We start from the raw sequence: 19,173 nt of genomic DNA on the forward strand, positions 1-19,173 counted from the left end.
CACACTTACATCTGGCTCTCCTGATGACAGTATACATCATATCAGTCTGTGACGCTGGTTTTGCAACTTCTTGCGTGCCTTTATGTTCGCCGCGACCAACACTTACCATGCACTGACCACAAAACATGGAGGAGCCGGGGATTGAACCCGAGACCTTTCATACGCTAAGCGAACGATCTGCCAACTGAGCTTCGGCTGCACACACTTAAGCCTGGCTATTCTCCATTCTTTGCGACTCTAATGTGCACGGGCACGATGGTTGGTTGGTTTGTAGCGGCGAAGGTACCAGAGTACAAAGGCGCGGACACGTCCATATACACAAGAGTTCCAAGTAGTTCCGATGCTCTGGTATTACGAATGCAAATTCCGTGTGTTTTTAACGTCTTAAATTGAAAGGGCGGTCACAAATTGGTCCATTTCACTCCTTGTCGACAATCACACAGCACCTGAGGTAACAAGCACATCTCGAGCCCCATTGTGCTCTCCATTGTTCATGCCAACTCAGTGCCTCGCTCTTTGCTACTGTGTAAAACTCTTGTCGTCCAACTGCGAAACACTGGGACACGTCTTCATTGCACTTATATACTACGAAACGCTGCCCAAACTTGGCAATCACCCCTGCAGCCGACTTTTCCGACTTTACACGACGCTCACGCTAGTGACAGCCTTATTTATAGTTCGACGTCGCGCCAAAGCGAATGAGCACATTTCGCCTACGGCTTAGGCCGCTCTCCTAGTGTGGCTGCTCTGTGTCTGCAGGCAACGAGGGGCTGCAAGCTTCCTGTGTTCGCACCTATATCACCTGTGCTTGCTTGTCAGAGACAGACTATCGCAAAACATACAACTCACTCCATGAATTGATTGCTACGGCATCTGTTATCAGCAGTCACAACCAGCAACACCAGTAGCAGCCGACTGCACGCAAAGAATGGGAACGTGCAGTGGGATTTACGTGAACTCGGCGCAAGGCAGATCTTTCCGACGCAGGCTTGAGAATCTTATGGGAACATTTGTACTGTTTCTTAATTAAGTGTAGGTGTGGGAGGAGGGTGCTTCCTGCGCACGAATAAAAGCACGCTTGGCAATTGTGGTTGCTAATCGTTCGCTTGTATCTGCCTAGACACCTCTGCTGGTTGGGAATTATTCCACTTGCATGGCAAGGGGCGCTTGTAGGTGTGTTAAAAATTCTGGAGGCGCTGGGTATCGATCCCAGTACCTCTCGCACGCTAAGCGAGCGCTCTACCATCTGAGCTACGCCCACCCCCCCGTTGACCAATAGTGCTACATACAGCCATATCAACGTCACAGACCCTTGCACTCCCATTATTCCGCAGACAAACGACACTTTCTATGTATCAGTGAGGGTGTCTTTCAGGTTTCGTGCATTCTGTATCGAATCGTAGTCGGCCACAATGAAAGTGGCACGCATAACGTCGAAAATAGAGTTCGGACACCGCTCTGAGTAAGACGAACGTGTTGTCCACTCTCTAGACTTCAATGACGTTATGCCGTGATACCTAAGACAGATCTGCACTCGATAACACCTCGATAACAGCCGGTCCCCACACTTACATCTGGCTCTCCTGATGACAGTATACATCATATCAGTCTGTGACGCTGGTTTTGCAACTTCTTGCGTGCCTTTATGTTCGCCGCGACCAACACTTACCATGCACTGACCACAAAAAAATGGAGGAGCCGGGGATTGAACCCGAGACCTTTCACACGCTAAGCGAACGATCTGCCAACTGAGCTACGGCTGCACACACGACCAAGCCTGGCTATTCTCCATTCATTGCGACTCTGATGTGCACGGGCACGATGGTTGGTTGGTTTGTAGCGGCGAACGTACCAGAGTACAAAGGCGCGGACACGTTCATATACACAAGAGTTCCAAGTAGTTCCGATGCTCTGGCATTACGAATGCAAATTCCGTCTGTTTTTAACGTCTTAAATTGAAAGGGCGGTCACAAATTGGTCCATTTCACTCCTTGTCGACAATCACACAGCACCTGAGGTAACAAGCACATCTCGAGCCCCATTGTGCTCTCCATTGTTCATGCCAACTCAGTGCCTCGCTCTTTGCTACTGTGTAAAACTCTTGTCGTCCAACTGCGAAACACTGGGACACGTCTTCATTGCACTTATATACTACGAAACGCTGCCCAAACTTGGCAATCACCCCTGCAGCCGACTTTTCCGACTTTACACGACGCTCACGCTAGTGACAGCCTTATTTATAGTTCGACGTCGTGCCAAAGCGAATGAGCACATTTCGCCTACGGCTTAGGCCGCTCTCCTAGTGTGGCTGCTCTGTGTCTGCAGGCAACGAGGGGCTGCAAGCTTCCTGTGTTCGCACCTATATCACCTGTGCTTGCTTGTCAGGGACAGACTATCGCAAAACATACAACTCACTCCATGAATTGATTGCTACGGCATCTGTTATCAGCAGTCACAACCAGCAACACCAGTAGCAGCCGACTGCACGCAAAGAATGGGAACGTGCAGTGGGATTTACGTGAACTCGGCGCAAGGCAGATCTTTCCGACGTAGGCTTGAGAATCTTATGGGAACATTTGTACTGTTTCTTAATTAAGTGTAGGTGTGGGAGGAGGGTGCTTCCTGCGCACGAATAAAAGCACGCTTGACAATTGTGGTTGCTAATCGTTCGCTTGTATCTGCCTAGACACCCCTGCTGGTTGGGAATTATTCCACTTGCATGGCAAGGGGCGCTTGTAGGTGTGTTAAAAATTCTGGAGGCGCTGGGTATCGATCCCAGTACCTCTCGCACGCTAAGCGAGCGCTCTACCATCTGAGCTACGCCCACCCCCCCGTTGACTAATAGTGCTACATACAGCCATATCAACGTCACAGACCCTTGCACTCCCATTATTCCGCAGACAAACGACACTTTCTATGTATCAGTGAGGGTGTCTTTTTGGTTTCGTGCATTCTCTATCGAATCGTAGTCGGCCACAATGAAAGTGGCACGCATAACGTCGAAAATAGAGTTCGGACACCGCTCTGAGTAAGACGAACGTGTTGTCCACTCTCTAGACTTCAATGACGTTATGCCGTGATACCTAAGACAGATCTGCACTCGATAACACCTCGATAACAGCCGGTCCCCACACTTACATCTGGCTCTCCTGATGACAGTATACATCATATCAGTCTGTGACGCTGGTTTTGCAACTTCTTGCGTGCCTTTATGTTCGCCGCGACCAACACTTACCATGCACTGACCACAAAACATGGAGGAGCCGGGGATTGAACCCGAGACCTTTCACACGCTAAGCGAACGATCTGCCAACTGAGCTACGGCTGCACACACTTAAGCCTGGCTATTCTCCATTCTTTGCGACTCTAATGTGCACGGGCACGATGGTTGGTTGGTTTGTAGCGGCGAAGGTACCAGAGTACAAAGGCGCGGACACGTCCATATACACAAGAGTTCCAAGTAGTTCCGATGCTCTGGCATTACGAATGCAAATTCCGTCTGTTTTTAACGTCTTAAATTGAAAGGGCGGTCACAAATTGGTCCATTTCACTCCTTGTCGACAATCACACAGCACCTGAGGTAACAAGCACATCTCGAGCCCCATTGTGCTCTCCATTGTTCATGCCAACTCAGTGCCTCGCTCTTTGCTACTGTGTAAAACTCTTGTCGTCCAACTGCGAAACACTGGGACACGTCTTCATTGCACTTATATACTACGAAACGCTGCCCAAACTTGGCAATCACCCCTGCAGCCGACTTTTCCGACTTTACACGACGCTCACGCTAGTGACAGCCTTATTTATAGTTCGACGTCGCGCCAAAGCGAATGAGCACATTTCGCCTACGGCTTAGGCCGCTCTCCTAGTGTGGCTGCTCTGTGTCTGCAGGCAACGAGGGGCTGCAAGCTTCCTGTGTTCGCACCTATATCACCTGTGCTTGCTTGTCAGAGACAGACTATCGCAAAACATACAACTCACTCCATGAATTGATTGCTACGGCATCTGTTATCAGCAGTCACAACCAGCAACACCAGTAGCAGCCGACTGCACGCAAAGAATGGGAACGTGCAGTGGGATTTACGTGAACTCGGCGCAAGGCAGATCTTTCCGACGCAGGCTTGAGAATCTTATGGGAACATTTGTACTGTTTCTTAATTAAGTGTAGGTGTGGGAGGAGGGTGCTTCCTGCGCACGAATAAAAGCACGCTTGGCAATTGTGGTTGCTAATCGTTCGCTTGTATCTGCCTAGACACCTCTGCTGGTTGGGAATTATTCCACTTGCATGGCAAGGGGCGCTTGTAGGTGTGTTAAAAATTCTGGAGGCGCTGGGTATCGATCCCAGTACCTCTCGCACGCTAAGCGAGCGCTCTACCATCTGAGCTACGCCCACCCCCCCGTTGACTAATAGTGCTACATACAGCCATATCAACGTCACAGACCCTTGCACTCCCATTATTCCGCAGACAAACGACACTTTCCATGTATCAGTGAGGGTGTCTTTCAGGTTTCGTGCATTCTCTATCGAATCGTAGTCGGCCACAATGAAAGTGGCACGCATAACGTCGAAAATAGAGTTCGGACACCGCTCTGAGTAAGACGAACGTGTTGTCCACTCTCTAGACTTCAATGACGTTATGCCGTGATACCTAAGACAGATCTGCACTCGATAACACCTCGATAACAGCCGGTCCCCACACTTACATCTGGCTCTCCTGATGACAGTATACATCATATCACTCTGTGACGCTGGTTTTGCAACTTCTTGCGTGCCTTTATGTTCGCCGCGACCAACACTTACCATGCACTGACCACAAAACATGGAGGAGCCGGGGATTGAACCCGAGACCTTTCACACGCTAAGCGAACGATCTGCCAACTGAGCTACGGCTGCACACACGACCAAGCCTGGCTATTCTCCATTCATTGCGACTCTGATGTGCACGGGCACGATGGTTGGTTGGTTTGTAGCGGCGAACGTACCAGAGTACAAAGGCGCGGACACGTTCATATACACAAGAGTTCCAAGTAGTTCCGATGCTCTGGCATTACGAATGCAAATTCCGTCTGTTTTTAACGTCTTAAATTGAAAGGGCGGTCACAAATTGGTCCATTTCACTCCTTGTCGACAATCACACAGCACCTGAGGTAACAAGCACATCTCGAGCCCCATTGTGCTCTCCATTGTTCATGCCAACTCAGTGCCTCGCTCTTTGCTACTGTGTAAAACTCTTGTCGTCCAACTGCGAAACACTGGGACACGTCTTCATTGCACTGATATACTACGAAACGCTGCCCAAACTTGGCAATCACCCCTGCAGCCGACTTTTCCGACTTTACACGACGCTCACGCTAGTGACAGCCTTATTTATAGTTCGACGTCGTGCCAAAGCGAATGAGCACATTTCGCCTACGGCTTAGGCCGCTCTCCTAGTGTGGCTGCTCTGTGTCTGCAGGCAACGAGGGGCTGCAAGCTTCCTGTGTTCGCACCTATATCACCTGTGCTTGCTTGTCAGGGACAGACTATCGCAAAACATACAACTCACTCCATGAATTGATTGCTACGGCATCTGTTATCAGCAGTCACAACCAGCAACACCAGTAGCAGCCGACTGCACGCAAAGAATGGGAACGTGCAGTGGGATTTACGTGAACTCGGCGCAAGGCAGATCTTTCCGACGTAGGCTTGAGAATCTTATGGGAACATTTGTACTGTTTCTTAATTAAGTGTAGGTGTGGGAGGAGGGTGCTTCCTGCGCACGAATAAAAGCACGCTTGACAATTGTGGTTGCTAATCGTTCGCTTGTATCTGCCTAGACACCCCTGCTGGTTGGGAATTATTCCACTTGCATGGCAAGGGGCGCTTGTAGGTGTGTTAAAAATTCTGGAGGCGCTGGGTATCGATCCCAGTACCTCTCGCACGCTAAGCGAGCGCTCTACCATCTGAGCTACGCCCACCCCCCCGTTGACTAATAGTGCTACAACACTAGATCGCGTGTTACAGACCCTTGCACTCCCATTATTCCGCAGACAAACGACACTTTCTATTGTATCAGTGAGGGTGTCTTTCAGGTTTCGTGCATTCTGTATCGAATCGTAGTCGGCCACAATGAAAGTGGCACGCATAACGTCGAAAATAGAGTTCGGACACCGCTCTGAGTAAGACGAACGTGTTGTCCACTCTCTAGACTTCAATGACGTTATGCCGTGATACCTAAGACAGATCTGCACTCGATAACACCTCGATAACAGCCGGTCCCCACACTTACATCTGGCTCTCCTGATGACAGTATACATCATATCACTCTGTGACGCTGGTTTTGCAACTTCTTGCGTGCCTTTATGTTCGCCGCGACCAACACTTACCATGCACTGACCACAAAACATGGAGGAGCCGGGGATTGAACCCGAGACCTTTCACACGCTAAGCGAACGATCTGCCAACTGAGCTACGGGCTGCACACACTTAAGCCTGGCTATTCTCCATTCTTTGCGACTCTAATGTGCACGGGCACGATGGTTGGTTGGTTTGTAGCGGCGAAGGTACCAGAGTACAAAGGCGCGGACACGTCCATATACACAAGAGTTCCAAGTAGTTCCGATGCTCTGGCATTACGAATGCAAATTCCGTCTGTTTTTAACGTCTTAAATTGAAAGGGCGGTCACAAATTGGTCCATTTCACTCCTTGTCGACAATCACACAGCACCTGAGGTAACAAGCACATCTCGAGCCCCATTGTGCTCTCCATTGTTCATGCCAACTCAGTGCCTCGCTCTTTGCTACTGTGTAAAACTCTTGTCGTCCAACTGCGAAACACTGGGACACGTCTTCATTGCACTGATATACTACGAAACGCTGCCCAAACTTGGCAATCACCCCTGCAGCCGACTTTTCCGACTTTACACGACGCTCACGCTAGTGACAGCCTTATTTATAGTTCGACGTCGCGCCAAAGCGAATGAGCACATTTCGCCTACGGCTTAGGCCGCTCTCCTAGTGTGGCTGCTCTGTGTCTGCAGGCAACGAGGGGCTGCAAGCTTCCTGTGTTCGCACCTATATCACCTGTGCTTGCTTGTCAGAGACAGACTATCGCAAAACATACAACTCACTCCATGAATTGATTGCTACGGCATCTGTTATCAGCAGTCACAACCAGCAACACCAGTAGCAGCCGACTGCACGCAAAGAATGGGAACGTGCAGTGGGATTTACGTGAACTCGGCGCAAGGCAGATCTTTCCGACGCAGGCTTGAGAATCTTATGGGAACATTTGTACTGTTTCTTAATTAAGTGTAGGTGTGGGAGGAGGGTGCTTCCTGCGCACGAATAAAAGCACGCTTGGCAATTGTGGTTGCTAATCGTTCGCTTGTATCTGCCTAGACACCTCTGCTGGTTGGGAATTATTCCACTTGCATGGCAAGGGGCGCTTGTAGGTGTGTTAAAAATTCTGGAGGCGCTGGGTATCGATCCCAGTACCTCTCGCACGCTAAGCGAGCGCTCTACCATCTGAGCTACGCCCACCCCCCCGTTGACTAATAGTGCTACATACAGCCATATCAACGTCACAGACCCTTGCACTCCCATTATTCCGCAGACAAACGACACTTTCTATGTATCAGTGAGGGTGTCTTTCAGGTTTCGTTCATTCTCTATCGAATCGTAGTCGGCCACAATGAAAGTGGCACGCATAACGTCGAAAATAGAGTTCGGACACCGCTCTGAGTAAGACGAACGTGTTGTCCACTCTCTAGACTTCAATGACGTTATGCCGTGATACCTAAGACAGATCTGCACTCGATAACACCTCGATAACAGCCGGTCCCCACACTTACATCTGGCTCTCCTGATGACAGTATACATCATATCACTCTGTGACGCTGGTTTTGCAACTTCTTGCGTGCCTTTATGTTCGCCGCGACCAACACTTACCATGCACTGACCACAAAACATGGAGAAGCCGGGGATTGAACCCGAGACCTTTCACACGCTAAGCGAACGATCTGCCAACTGAGCTACGGCTGCACACACGACCAAGCCTGGCTATTCTCCATTCATTGCGACTCTGATGTGCACGGGCACGATGGTTGGTTGGTTTGTAGCGGCGAACGTACCAGAGTACAAAGGCGCGGACACGTTCATATACACAAGAGTTCCAAGTAGTTCCGATGCTCTGGCATTACGAATGCAAATTCCGTCTGTTTTTAACGTCTTAAATTGAAAGGGCGGTCACAAATTGGTCCATTTCACTCCTTGTCGACAATCACACAGCACCTGAGGTAACAAGCACATCTCGAGCCCCATTGTGCTCTCCATTGTTCATGCCAACTCAGTGCCTCGCTCTTTGCTACTGTGTAAAACTCTTGTCGTCCAACTGCGAAACACTGGGACACGTCTTCATTGCACTGATATACTACGAAACGCTGCCCAAACTTGGCAATCACCCCTGCAGCCGACTTTTCCGACTTTACACGACGCTCACGCAACGCTCACGCTAGTGACAGCCTTATTTATAGTTCGACGTCGCGCCAAAGCGAATGAGCACATTTCGCCTACGGCTTAGGCCGCTCTCCTAGTGTGGCTGCTCTGTGTCTGCAGGCAACGAGGGGCTGCAAGCTTCCTGTGTTCGCACCTATATCACCTGTGCTTGCTTGTCAGAGACAGACTATCGCAAAACATACAACTCACTCCATGAATTGATTGCTACGGCATCTGTTATCAGCAGTCACAACCAGCAACACCAGTAGCAGCCGACTGCACGCAAAGAATGGGAACGTGCAGTGGGATTTACGTGAACTCGGCGCAAGGCAGATCTTTCCGACGCAGGCTTGAGAATCTTATGGGAACATTTGTACTGTTTCTTAATTAAGTGTAGGTGTGGGAGGAGGGTGCTTCCTGCGCACGAATAAAAGCACGCTTGGCAATTGTGGTTGCTAATCGTTCGCTTGTATCTGCCTAGACACCTCTGCTGGTTGGGAATTATTCCACTTGCATGGCAAGGGGCGCTTGTAGGTGTGTTAAAAATTCTGGAGGCGCTGGGTATCGATCCCAGTACCTCTCGCACGCTAAGCGAGCGCTCTACCATCTGAGCTACGCCCACCCCCCCGTTGACTAATAGTGCTACATACAGCCATATCAACGTCACAGACCCTTGCACTCCCATTATTCCGCAGACAAACGACACTTTCTATGTATCAGTGAGGGTGTCTTTCAGGTTTCGTGCATTCTCTATCGAATCGTAGTCGGCCACAATGAAAGTGGCACGCATAACGTCGAAAATAGAGTTCGGACACCGCTCTGAGTAAGACGAACGTGTTGTCCACTCTCTAGACTTCAATGACGTTATGCCGTGATACCTAAGACAGATCTGCACTCGATAACACCTCGATAACAGCCGGTCCCCACACTTACATCTGGCTCTCCTGATGACAGTATACATCATATCAGTCTGTGACGCTGGTTTTGCAACTTCTTGCGTGCCTTTATGTTCGCCGCGACCAACACTTACCATGCACTGACGACAAAACATGGAGGAGCCGGGGATTGAACCCGAGACCTTTCACACGCTAAGCGAACGATCTGCCAACTGAGCTACGGCTGCACACACTTCAGCCTGGCTATTCTCCATTCTTTGCGACTCTAATGTGCACGGGCACGATGGTTGGTTGGTTTGTAGCGGCGAAGGTACCAGAGTACAAAGGCGCGGACACGTCCATATACACAAGAGTTCCAAGTAGTTCCGATGCTCTGGCATTACGAATGCCAATTCCGTCTGTTTTTAACGTCTTAAATTGAAAGGGCGGTCACAAATTGGTCCATTTCACTCCTTGTCGACAATCACACAGCACCTGAGGTAACAAGCACATCTCGAGCCCCATTGTGCTCTCCATTGTTCATGCCAACTCAGTGCCTCGCTCTTTGCTACTGTGTAAAACTCTTGTCGTCCAACTGCGAAACACTGGGACACGTCTTCATTGCACTGATATACTACGAAACGCTGCCCAAACTTGGCAATCACCCCTGCAGCCGACTTTTCCGACTTTACACGACGCTCACGCTAGTGACAGCCTTATTTATAGTTCGACGTCGCGCCAAAGCGAATGAGCACATTTCGCCTACGGCTTAGGCCGCTCTCCTAGTGTGGCTGCTATGTGTCTGCAGGCAACGAGGGGCTGCAAGCTTCCTGTGTTCGCACCTATATCACCTGTGCTTGCTTGTCAGAGACAGACTATCGCAAAACATACAACTCACTCCATGAATTGATTGCTACGGCATCTGTTATCAGCAGTCACAACCAGCAACACCAGTAGCAGCCGACTGCACGCAAAGAATGGGAACGTGCAGTGGGATTTACGTGAACTCGGCGCAAGGCAGATCTTTCCGACGCAGGCTTGAGAATCTTATGGGAACATTTGTACTGTTTCTTAATTAAGTGTAGGTGTGGGAGGAGGGTGCTTCCTGCGCACGAATAAAAGCACGCTTGGCAATTGTGGTTGCTAATCGTTCGCTTGTATCTGCCTAGACACCTCTGCTGGTTGGGAATTATTCCACTTGCATGGCAAGGGGCGCTTGTAGGTGTGTTAAAAATTCTGGAGGCGCTGGGTATCGATCCCAGTACCTCTCGCACGCTAAGCGAGCGCTCTACCATCTGAGCTACGCCCACCCCCCCGTTGACTAATAGTGCTACATACAGCCATATCAACGTCACAGACCCTTGCACTCCCATTATTCCGCAGACAAACGACACTTTCTATGTATCAGTGAGGGTGTCTTTCAGGTTTCGTTCATTCTCTATCGAATCGTAGTCGGCCACAATGAAAGTGGCACGCATAACGTCGAAAATAGAGTTCGGACACCGCTCTGAGTAAGACGAACGTGTTGTCCACTCTCTAGACTTCAATGACGTTATGCCGTGATACCTAAGACAGATCTGCACTCGATAACACCTCGATAACAGCCGGTCCCCACACTTACATCTGGCTCTCCTGATGACAGTATACATCATATCACTCTGTGACGCTGGTTTTGCAACTTCTTGCGTGCCTTTATGTTCGCCGCGACCAACACTTACCATGCACTGACCACAAAACATGGAGAAGCCGGGGATTGAACCCGAGACCTTTCACACGCTAAGCGAACGATCTGCCAACTGAGCTACGGCTGCACACACGACCAAGCCTGGCTATTCTCCATTCATTGCGACTCTGATGTGCACGGGCACGATGGTTGGTTGGTTTGTAGCGGCGAACGTACCAGAGTACAAAGGCGCGGACACGTTCATATACACAAGAGTTCCAAGTAGTTCCGATGCTCTGGCATTACGAATGCAAATTCCGTCTGTTTTTAACGTCTTAAATTGAAAGGGCGGTCACAAATTGGTCCATTTCACTCCTTGTCGACAATCACACAGCACCTGAGGTAACAAGCACATCTCGAGCCCCATTGTGCTCTCCATTGTTCATGCCAACTCAGTGCCTCGCTCTTTGCTACTGTGTAAAACTCTTGTCGTCCAACTGCGAAACACTGGGACACGTCTTCATTGCACTGATATACTACGAAACGCTGCCCAAACTTGGCAATCACCCCTGCAGCCGACTTTTCCGACTTTACACGACGCTCACGCAACGCTCACGCTAGTGACAGCCTTATTTATAGTTCGACGTCGCGCCAAAGCGAATGAGCACATTTCGCCTACGGCTTAGGCCGCTCTCCTAGTGTGGCTGCTCTGTGTCTGCAGGCAACGAGGGGCTGCAAGCTTCCTGTGTTCGCACCTATATCACCTGTGCTTGCTTGTCAGAGACAGACTATCGCAAAACATACAACTCACTCCATGAATTGATTGCTACGGCATCTGTTATCAGCAGTCACAACCAGCAACACCAGTAGCAGCCGACTGCACGCAAAGAATGGGAACGTGCAGTGGGATTTACGTGAACTCGGCGCAAGGCAGATCTTTCCGACGCAGGCTTGAGAATCTTATGGGAACATTTGTACTGTTTCTTAATTAAGTGTAGGTGTGGGAGGAGGGTGCTTCCTGCGCACGAATAAAAGCACGCTTGGCAATTGTGGTTGCTAATCGTTCGCTTGTATCTGCCTAGACACCTCTGCTGGTTGGGAATTATTCCACTTGCATGGCAAGGGGCGCTTGTAGGTGTGTTAAAAATTCTGGAGGCGCTGGGTATCGATCCCAGTACCTCTCGCACGCTAAGCGAGCGCTCTACCATCTGAGCTACGCCCACCCCCCCGTTGACTAATAGTGCTACATACAGCCATATCAACGTCACAGACCCTTGCACTCCCATTATTCCGCAGACAAACGACACTTTCTATGTATCAGTGAGGGTGTCTTTCAGGTTTCGTGCATTCTCTATCGAATCGTAGTCGGCCACAATGAAAGTGGCACGCATAACGTCGAAAATAGAGTTCGGACACCGCTCTGAGTAAGACGAACGTGTTGTCCACTCTCTAGACTTCAATGACGTTATGCCGTGATACCTAAGACAGATCTGCACTCGATAACACCTCGATAACAGCCGGTCCCCACACTTACATCTGGCTCTCCTGATGACAGTATACATCATATCAGTCTGTGACGCTGGTTTTGCAACTTCTTGCGTGCCTTTATGTTCGCCGCGACCAACACTTACCATGCACTGACGACAAAACATGGAGGAGCCGGGGATTGAACCCGAGACCTTTCACACGCTAAGCGAACGATCTGCCAACTGAGCTACGGCTGCACACACTTCAGCCTGGCTATTCTCCATTCTTTGCGACTCTAATGTGCACGGGCACGATGGTTGGTTGGTTTGTAGCGGCGAAGGTACCAGAGTACAAAGGCGCGGACACGTCCATATACACAAGAGTTCCAAGTAGTTCCGATGCTCTGGCATTACGAATGCCAATTCCGTCTGTTTTTAACGTCTTAAATTGAAAGGGCGGTCACAAATTGGTCCATTTCACTCCTTGTCGACAATCACACAGCACCTGAGGTAACAAGCACATCTCGAGCCCCATTGTGCTCTCCATTGTTCATGCCAACTCAGTGCCTCGCTCTTTGCTACTGTGTAAAACTCTTGTCGTCCAACTGCGAAACACTGGGACACGTCTTCATTGCACTGATATACTACGAAACGCTGCCCAAACTTGGCAATCACCCCTGCAGCCGACTTTTCCGACTTTACACGACGCTCACGCTAGTGACAGCCTTATTTATAGTTCGACGTCGCGCCAAAGCGAATGAGCACATTTCGCCTACGGCTTAGGCCGCTCTCCTAGTGTGGCTGCTATGTGTCTGCAGGCAACGAGGGGCTGCAAGCTTCCTGTGTTCGCACCTATATCACCTGTGCTTGCTTGTCAGAGACAGACTATCGCAAAACATACAACTCACTCCATGAATTGATTGCTACGGCATCTGTTATCAGCAGTCACAACCAGCAACACCAGTAGCAGCCGACTGCACGCAAAGAATGGGAACGTGCAGTGGGATTTACGTGAACTCGGCGCAAGGCAGATCTTTCCGACGCAGGCTTGAGAATCTTATGGGAACATTTGTACTGTTTCTTAATTAAGTGTAGGTGTGGGAGGAGGGTGCTTCCTGCGCACGAATAAAAGCACGCTTGGCAATTGTGGTTGCTAATCGTTCGCTTGTATCTGCCTAGACACCTCTGCTGGTTGGGAATTATTCCACTTGCATGGCAAGGGGCGCTTGTAGGTGTGTTAAAAATTCTGGAGGCGCTGGGTATCGATCCCAGTACCTCTCGCACGCTAAGCGAGCGCTCTACCATCTGAGCTACGCCCACCCCCCCGTTGACTAATAGTGCTACATACAGCCATATCAACGTCACAGACCCTTGCACTCCCATTATTCCGCAGACAAACGACACTTTCTATGTATCAGTGAGGGTGTCTTTCAGGTTTCGTGCATTCTCTATCGAATCGTAGTCGGCCACAATGAAAGTGGCACGCATAACGTCGAAAATAGAGTTCGGACACCGCTCTGAGTAAGACGAACGTGTTGTCCACTCTCTAGACTTCAATGACGTTATGCCGTGATACCTAAGACAGATCTGCACTCGATAACACCTCGATAACAGCCGGTCCCCACACTTACATCTGGCTCTCCTGATGACAGTATACATCATATCAGTCTGTGACGCTGGTTTTGCAACTTCTTGCGTGCCTTTATGTTCGCCGCGACCAACACTTACCATGCACTGACGACAAAACATGGAGGAGCCGGGGATTGAACCCGAGACCTTTCACACGCTAAGCGAACGATCTGCCAACTGAGCTACGGCTGCACACACTTAAGCCTGGCTATTCTCCATTCTTTGCGACTCTAATGTGCACGGGCACGATGGTTGGTTGGTTTGTAGCGGCGAAGGTACCAGAGTACAAAGGCGCGGACACGTCCATATACACAAGAGTTCCAAGTAGTTCCGATGCTCTGGCATTACGAATGCCAATTCCGTCTGTTTTTAACGTCTTAAATTGAAAGGGCGGTCACAAATTGGTCCATTTCACTCCTTGTCGACAATCACACAGCACCTGAGGTAACAAGCACATCTCGAGCCCCATTGTGCTCTCCATTGTTCATGCCAACTCAGTGCCTCGCTCTTTGCTACTGTGTAAAACTCTTGTCGTCCAACTGCGAAACACTGGGACACGTCTTCATTGCACTGATATACTACGAAACGCTGCCCAAACTTGGCAATCACCCCTGCAGCCGACTTTTCCGACTTTACACGACGCTCACGCTAGTGACAGCCTTATTTATAGTTCGACGTCGCGCCAAAGCGAATGAGCACATTTCGCCTACGGCTTAGGCCGCTCTCCTAGTGTGGCTGCTCTGTGTCTGCAGGCAACGAGGGGCTGCAAGCTTCCTGTGTTCGCACCTATATCACCTGTGCTTGCTTGTCAGAGACAGACTATCGCAAAACATACAACTCACTCCATGAATTGATTGCTACGGCATCTGTTATCAGCAGTCACAACCAGCAACACCAGTAGCAGCCGACTGCACGCAAAGAATGGGAACGTGCAGTGGGATTTACGTGAACTCGGCGCAAGGCAGATCTTTCCGACGCAGGCTTGAGAATCTTATGGGAACATTTGTACTGTTTCTTAATTAAGTGTAGGTGTGGGAGGAGGGTGCTTCCTGCGCACGAATAAAAGCACGCTTGGCAATTGTGGTTGCTAATCGTTCGCTTGTATCTGCCTAGACACCTCTGCTGGTTGGGAATTATTCCACTTGCATGGCAAGGGGCGCTTGTAGGTGTGTTAAAAATTCTGGAGGCGCTGGGTATCGATCCCAGTACCTCTCGCACGCTAAGCGAGCGCTCTACCATCTGAGCTACGCCCACCCCCCCGTTGACTAATAGTGCTACATACAGCCATATCAACGTCACAGACCCTTGCACTCCCATTATTCCGCAGACAAACGACACTTTCTATGTATCAGTGAGGGTGTCTTTCAGGTTTCGTGCATTCTCTATCGAATCGTAGTCGGCCACAATGAAAGTGGCACGCATAACGTCGAAAATAGAGTTCGGACACCGCTCTGAGTAAGACGAACGTGTTGTCCACTCTCTAGACTTCAATGACGTTATGCCGTGATACCTAAGACAGATCTGCACTCGATAACACCTCGATAACAGCCGGTCCCCACACTTACATCTGGCTCTCCTGATGACAGTATACATCATATCAGTCTGTGACGCTGGTTTTGCAACTTCTTGCGTGCCTTTATGTTCGCCGCGACCAACACTTACCATGCACTGACGACAAAACATGGAGGAGCCGGGGATTGAACCCGAGACCTTTCACACGCTAAGCGAACGATCTGCCAACTGAGCTACGGCTGCACACACTTCAGCCTGGCTATTCTCCATTCTTTGCGACTCTAATGTGCACGGGCACGATGGTTGGTTGGTTTGTAGCGGCGAAGGTACCAGAGTACAAAGGCGCGGACACGTCCATATACACAAGAGTTCCAAGTAGTTCCGATGCTCTGGCATTACGAATGCCAATTCCGTCTGTTTTTAACGTCTTAAATTGAAAGGGCGGTCACAAATTGGTCCATTTCACTCCTTGTCGACAATCACACAGCACCTGAGGTAACAAGCACATCTCGAGCCCCATTGTGCTCTCCATTGTTCATGCCAACTCAGTGCCTCGCTCTTTGCTACTGTGTAAAACTCTTGTCGTCCAACTGCGAAACACTGGGACACGTCTTCATTGCACTGATATACTACGAAACGCTGCCCAAACTTGGCAATCACCCCTGCAGCCGACTTTTCCGACTTTACACGACGCTCACGCTAGTGACAGCCTTATTTATAGTTCGACGTCGCGCCAAAGCGAATGAGCACATTTCGCCTACGGCTTAGGCCGCTCTCCTAGTGTGGCTGCTATGTGTCTGCAGGCAACGAGGGGCTGCAAGCTTCCTGTGTTCGCACCTATATCACCTGTGCTTGCTTGTCAGAGACAGACTATCGCAAAACATACAACTCACTCCATGAATTGATTGCTACGGCATCTGTTATCAGCAGTCACAACCAGCAACACCAGTAGCAGCCGACTGCACGCAAAGAATGGGAACGTGCAGTGGGATTTACGTGAACTCGGCGCAAGGCAGATCTTTCCGACGCAGGCTTGAGAATCTTATGGGAACATTTGTACTGTTTCTTAATTAAGTGTAGGTGTGGGAGGAGGGTGCTTCCTGCGCACGAATAAAAGCACGCTTGGCAATTGTGGTTGCTAATCGTTCGCTTGTATCTGCCTAGACACCTCTGCTGGTTGGGAATTATTCCACTTGCATGGCAAGGGGCGCTTGTAGGTGTGTTAAAAATTCTGGAGGCGCTGGGTATCGATCCCAGTACCTCTCGCACGCTAAGCGAGCGCTCTACCATCTGAGCTACGCCCACCCCCCCGTTGACTAATAGTGCTACATACAGCCATATCAACGTCACAGACCCTTGCACTCCCATTATTCCGCAGACAAACGACACTTTCTATGTATCAGTGAGGGTGTCTTTCAGGTTTCGTGCATTCTCTATCGAATCGTAGTCGGCCACAATGAAAGTGGCACGCATAACGTCGAAAATAGAGTTCGGACACCGCTCTGAGTAAGACGAACGTGTTGTCCACTCTCTAGACTTCAATGACGTTATGCCGTGATACCTAAGACAGATCTGCACTCGATAACACCTCGATAACAGCCGGTCCCCACACTTACATCTGGCTCTCCTGATGACAGTATACATCATATCAGTCTGTGACGCTGGTTTTGCAACTTCTTGCGTGCCTTTATGTTCGCCGCGACCAACACTTACCATGCACTGACGACAAAACATGGAGGAGCCGGGGATTGAACCCGAGACCTTTCACACGCTAAGCGAACGATCTGCCAACTGAGCTACGGCTGCACACACTTAAGCCTGGCTATTCTCCATTCTTTGCGACTCTAATGTGCACGGGCACGATGGTTGGTTGGTTTGTAGCGGCGAAGGTACCAGAGTACAAAGGCGCGGACACGTCCATATACACAAGAGTTCCAAGTAGTTCCGATGCTCTGGCATTACGAATGCCAATTCCGTCTGTTTTTAACGTCTTAAATTGAAAGGGCGGTCACAAATTGGTCCATTTCACTCCTTGTCGACAATCACACAGCACCTGAGGTAACAAGCACATCTCGAGCCCCATTGTGCTCTCCATTGTTCATGCCAACTCAGTGCCTCGCTCTTTGCTACTGTGTAAAACTCTTGTCGTCCAACTGCGAAACACTGGGACACGTCTTCATTGCACTGATATACTACGAAACGCTGCCCAAACTTGGCAATCACCCCTGCAGCCGACTTTTCCGACTTTACACGACGCTCACGCTAGTGACAGCCTTATTTATAGTTCGACGTCGCGCCAAAGCGAATGAGCACATTTCGCCTACGGCTTAGGCCGCTCTCCTAGTGTGGCTGCTCTGTGTCTGCAGGCAACGAGGGGCTGCAAGCTTCCTGTGTTCGCACCTATATCACCTGTGCTTGCTTGTCAGAGACAGACTATCGCAAAACATACAACTCACTCCATGAATTGATTGCTACGGCATCTGTTATCAGCAGTCACAACCAGCAACACCAGTAGCAGCCGACTGCACGCAAAGAATGGGAACGTGCAGTGGGATTTACGTGAACTCGGCGCAAGGCAGATCTTTCCGACGCAGGCTTGAGAATCTTATGGGAACATTTGTACTGTTTCTTAATTAAGTGTAGGTGTGGGAGGAGGGTGCTTCCTGCGCACGAATAAAAGCACGCTTGGCAATTGTGGTTGCTAATCGTTCGCTTGTATCTGCCTAGACACCTCTGCTGGTTGGGAATTATTCCACTTGCATGGCAAGGGGCGCTTGTAGGTGTGTTAAAAATTCTGGAGGCGCTGGGTATCGATCCCAGTACCTCTCGCACGCTAAGCGAGCGCTCTACCATCTGAGCTACGCCCACCCCCCCGTTGACTAATAGTGCTACATACAGCCATATCAACGTCACAGACCCTTGCACTCCCATTATTCCGCAGACAAACGACACTTTCTATGTATCAGTGAGGGTGTCTTTCAGGTTTCGTGCATTCTGTATAGAATCGTAGTCGGCCACAATGAAAGTGGCACGCATAACGTCGAAAATAGAGTTCGGACACCGCTCTGAGTAAGACGAACGTGTTGTCCACTCTCTAGACTTCAATGACGTTATGCCGTGATACCTAAGACAGATCTGCACTCGATAACACCTCGATAACAGCCGGTCCCCACACTTACATCTGGCTCTCCTGATGACAGTATACATCATATCAGTCTGTGACGCTGGCTTTGCAACTTCTTGCGTGCCTTTATGTTCGCCGCGACCAACACTTACCATGCACTGACCACAAAACATGGAGGAGCCGGGGATTGAACCCGAGACCTTTCACACGCTAAGCGAACGATCTGCCAACTGAGCTACGGCTGCACACACTTAAGCCTGGCTCTTCTCCATTCTTTGCGACTCTAATGTGCACGGGCACGATGGTTGGTTGGTTTGTAGCGGCGAAGGTACCAGAGTACAAAGGCGCGGACACGTTCATATACACAAGAGTTCCAAGTAGTTCCGATGCTCTGGCATTACGAATGCAAATTCCGTCTGTTTTTAACGTCT

The 19,173-nt window shown here is 49.9% G+C and overlaps 12 non-coding genes across 12 annotated transcripts; all 12 read right to left on the reverse strand.

Annotated features, from left to right (window-relative positions):
* Positions 1–1,188: 1,188 nt before the first annotated feature.
* Positions 1,189–1,262, reverse strand: Trnaa-agc (transfer RNA alanine (anticodon AGC)). Its single transcript has one exon. It is a non-coding gene; the product is annotated as a tRNA-Ala (tRNA).
* Positions 1,263–2,754: 1,492 nt separating this feature from the next.
* On the reverse strand, positions 2,755–2,828 carry Trnaa-agc (transfer RNA alanine (anticodon AGC)). Its single transcript has one exon. It is a non-coding gene; the product is annotated as a tRNA-Ala (tRNA).
* A 1,489-nt stretch (positions 2,829–4,317) lies between these two features.
* Positions 4,318–4,391, reverse strand: Trnaa-agc (transfer RNA alanine (anticodon AGC)). The gene has a single exon. It is a non-coding gene; the product is annotated as a tRNA-Ala (tRNA).
* A 1,491-nt stretch (positions 4,392–5,882) lies between these two features.
* On the reverse strand, positions 5,883–5,956 carry Trnaa-agc (transfer RNA alanine (anticodon AGC)). Its single transcript has one exon. It is a non-coding gene; the product is annotated as a tRNA-Ala (tRNA).
* A 1,490-nt stretch (positions 5,957–7,446) lies between these two features.
* On the reverse strand, positions 7,447–7,520 carry Trnaa-agc (transfer RNA alanine (anticodon AGC)). Its single transcript has one exon. It is a non-coding gene; the product is annotated as a tRNA-Ala (tRNA).
* Positions 7,521–9,022: 1,502 nt separating this feature from the next.
* Positions 9,023–9,096, reverse strand: Trnaa-agc (transfer RNA alanine (anticodon AGC)). The gene has a single exon. It is a non-coding gene; the product is annotated as a tRNA-Ala (tRNA).
* Positions 9,097–10,585: 1,489 nt separating this feature from the next.
* Trnaa-agc (transfer RNA alanine (anticodon AGC)) lies at positions 10,586–10,659 on the reverse strand. The gene has a single exon. It is a non-coding gene; the product is annotated as a tRNA-Ala (tRNA).
* Positions 10,660–12,161: 1,502 nt separating this feature from the next.
* Trnaa-agc (transfer RNA alanine (anticodon AGC)) lies at positions 12,162–12,235 on the reverse strand. Its single transcript has one exon. It is a non-coding gene; the product is annotated as a tRNA-Ala (tRNA).
* Positions 12,236–13,724: 1,489 nt separating this feature from the next.
* On the reverse strand, positions 13,725–13,798 carry Trnaa-agc (transfer RNA alanine (anticodon AGC)). The gene has a single exon. It is a non-coding gene; the product is annotated as a tRNA-Ala (tRNA).
* Positions 13,799–15,287: 1,489 nt separating this feature from the next.
* Positions 15,288–15,361, reverse strand: Trnaa-agc (transfer RNA alanine (anticodon AGC)). Its single transcript has one exon. It is a non-coding gene; the product is annotated as a tRNA-Ala (tRNA).
* Positions 15,362–16,850: 1,489 nt separating this feature from the next.
* Positions 16,851–16,924, reverse strand: Trnaa-agc (transfer RNA alanine (anticodon AGC)). The gene has a single exon. It is a non-coding gene; the product is annotated as a tRNA-Ala (tRNA).
* A 1,489-nt stretch (positions 16,925–18,413) lies between these two features.
* Trnaa-agc (transfer RNA alanine (anticodon AGC)) lies at positions 18,414–18,487 on the reverse strand. Its single transcript has one exon. It is a non-coding gene; the product is annotated as a tRNA-Ala (tRNA).
* Positions 18,488–19,173: the final 686 nt, after the last annotated feature.

This window comes from Schistocerca gregaria, chromosome 11 (genome assembly GCF_023897955.1).
Source record: "Schistocerca gregaria isolate iqSchGreg1 chromosome 11, iqSchGreg1.2, whole genome shotgun sequence".
Lineage (NCBI taxonomy): Eukaryota > Metazoa > Arthropoda > Insecta > Orthoptera > Acrididae > Schistocerca > Schistocerca gregaria.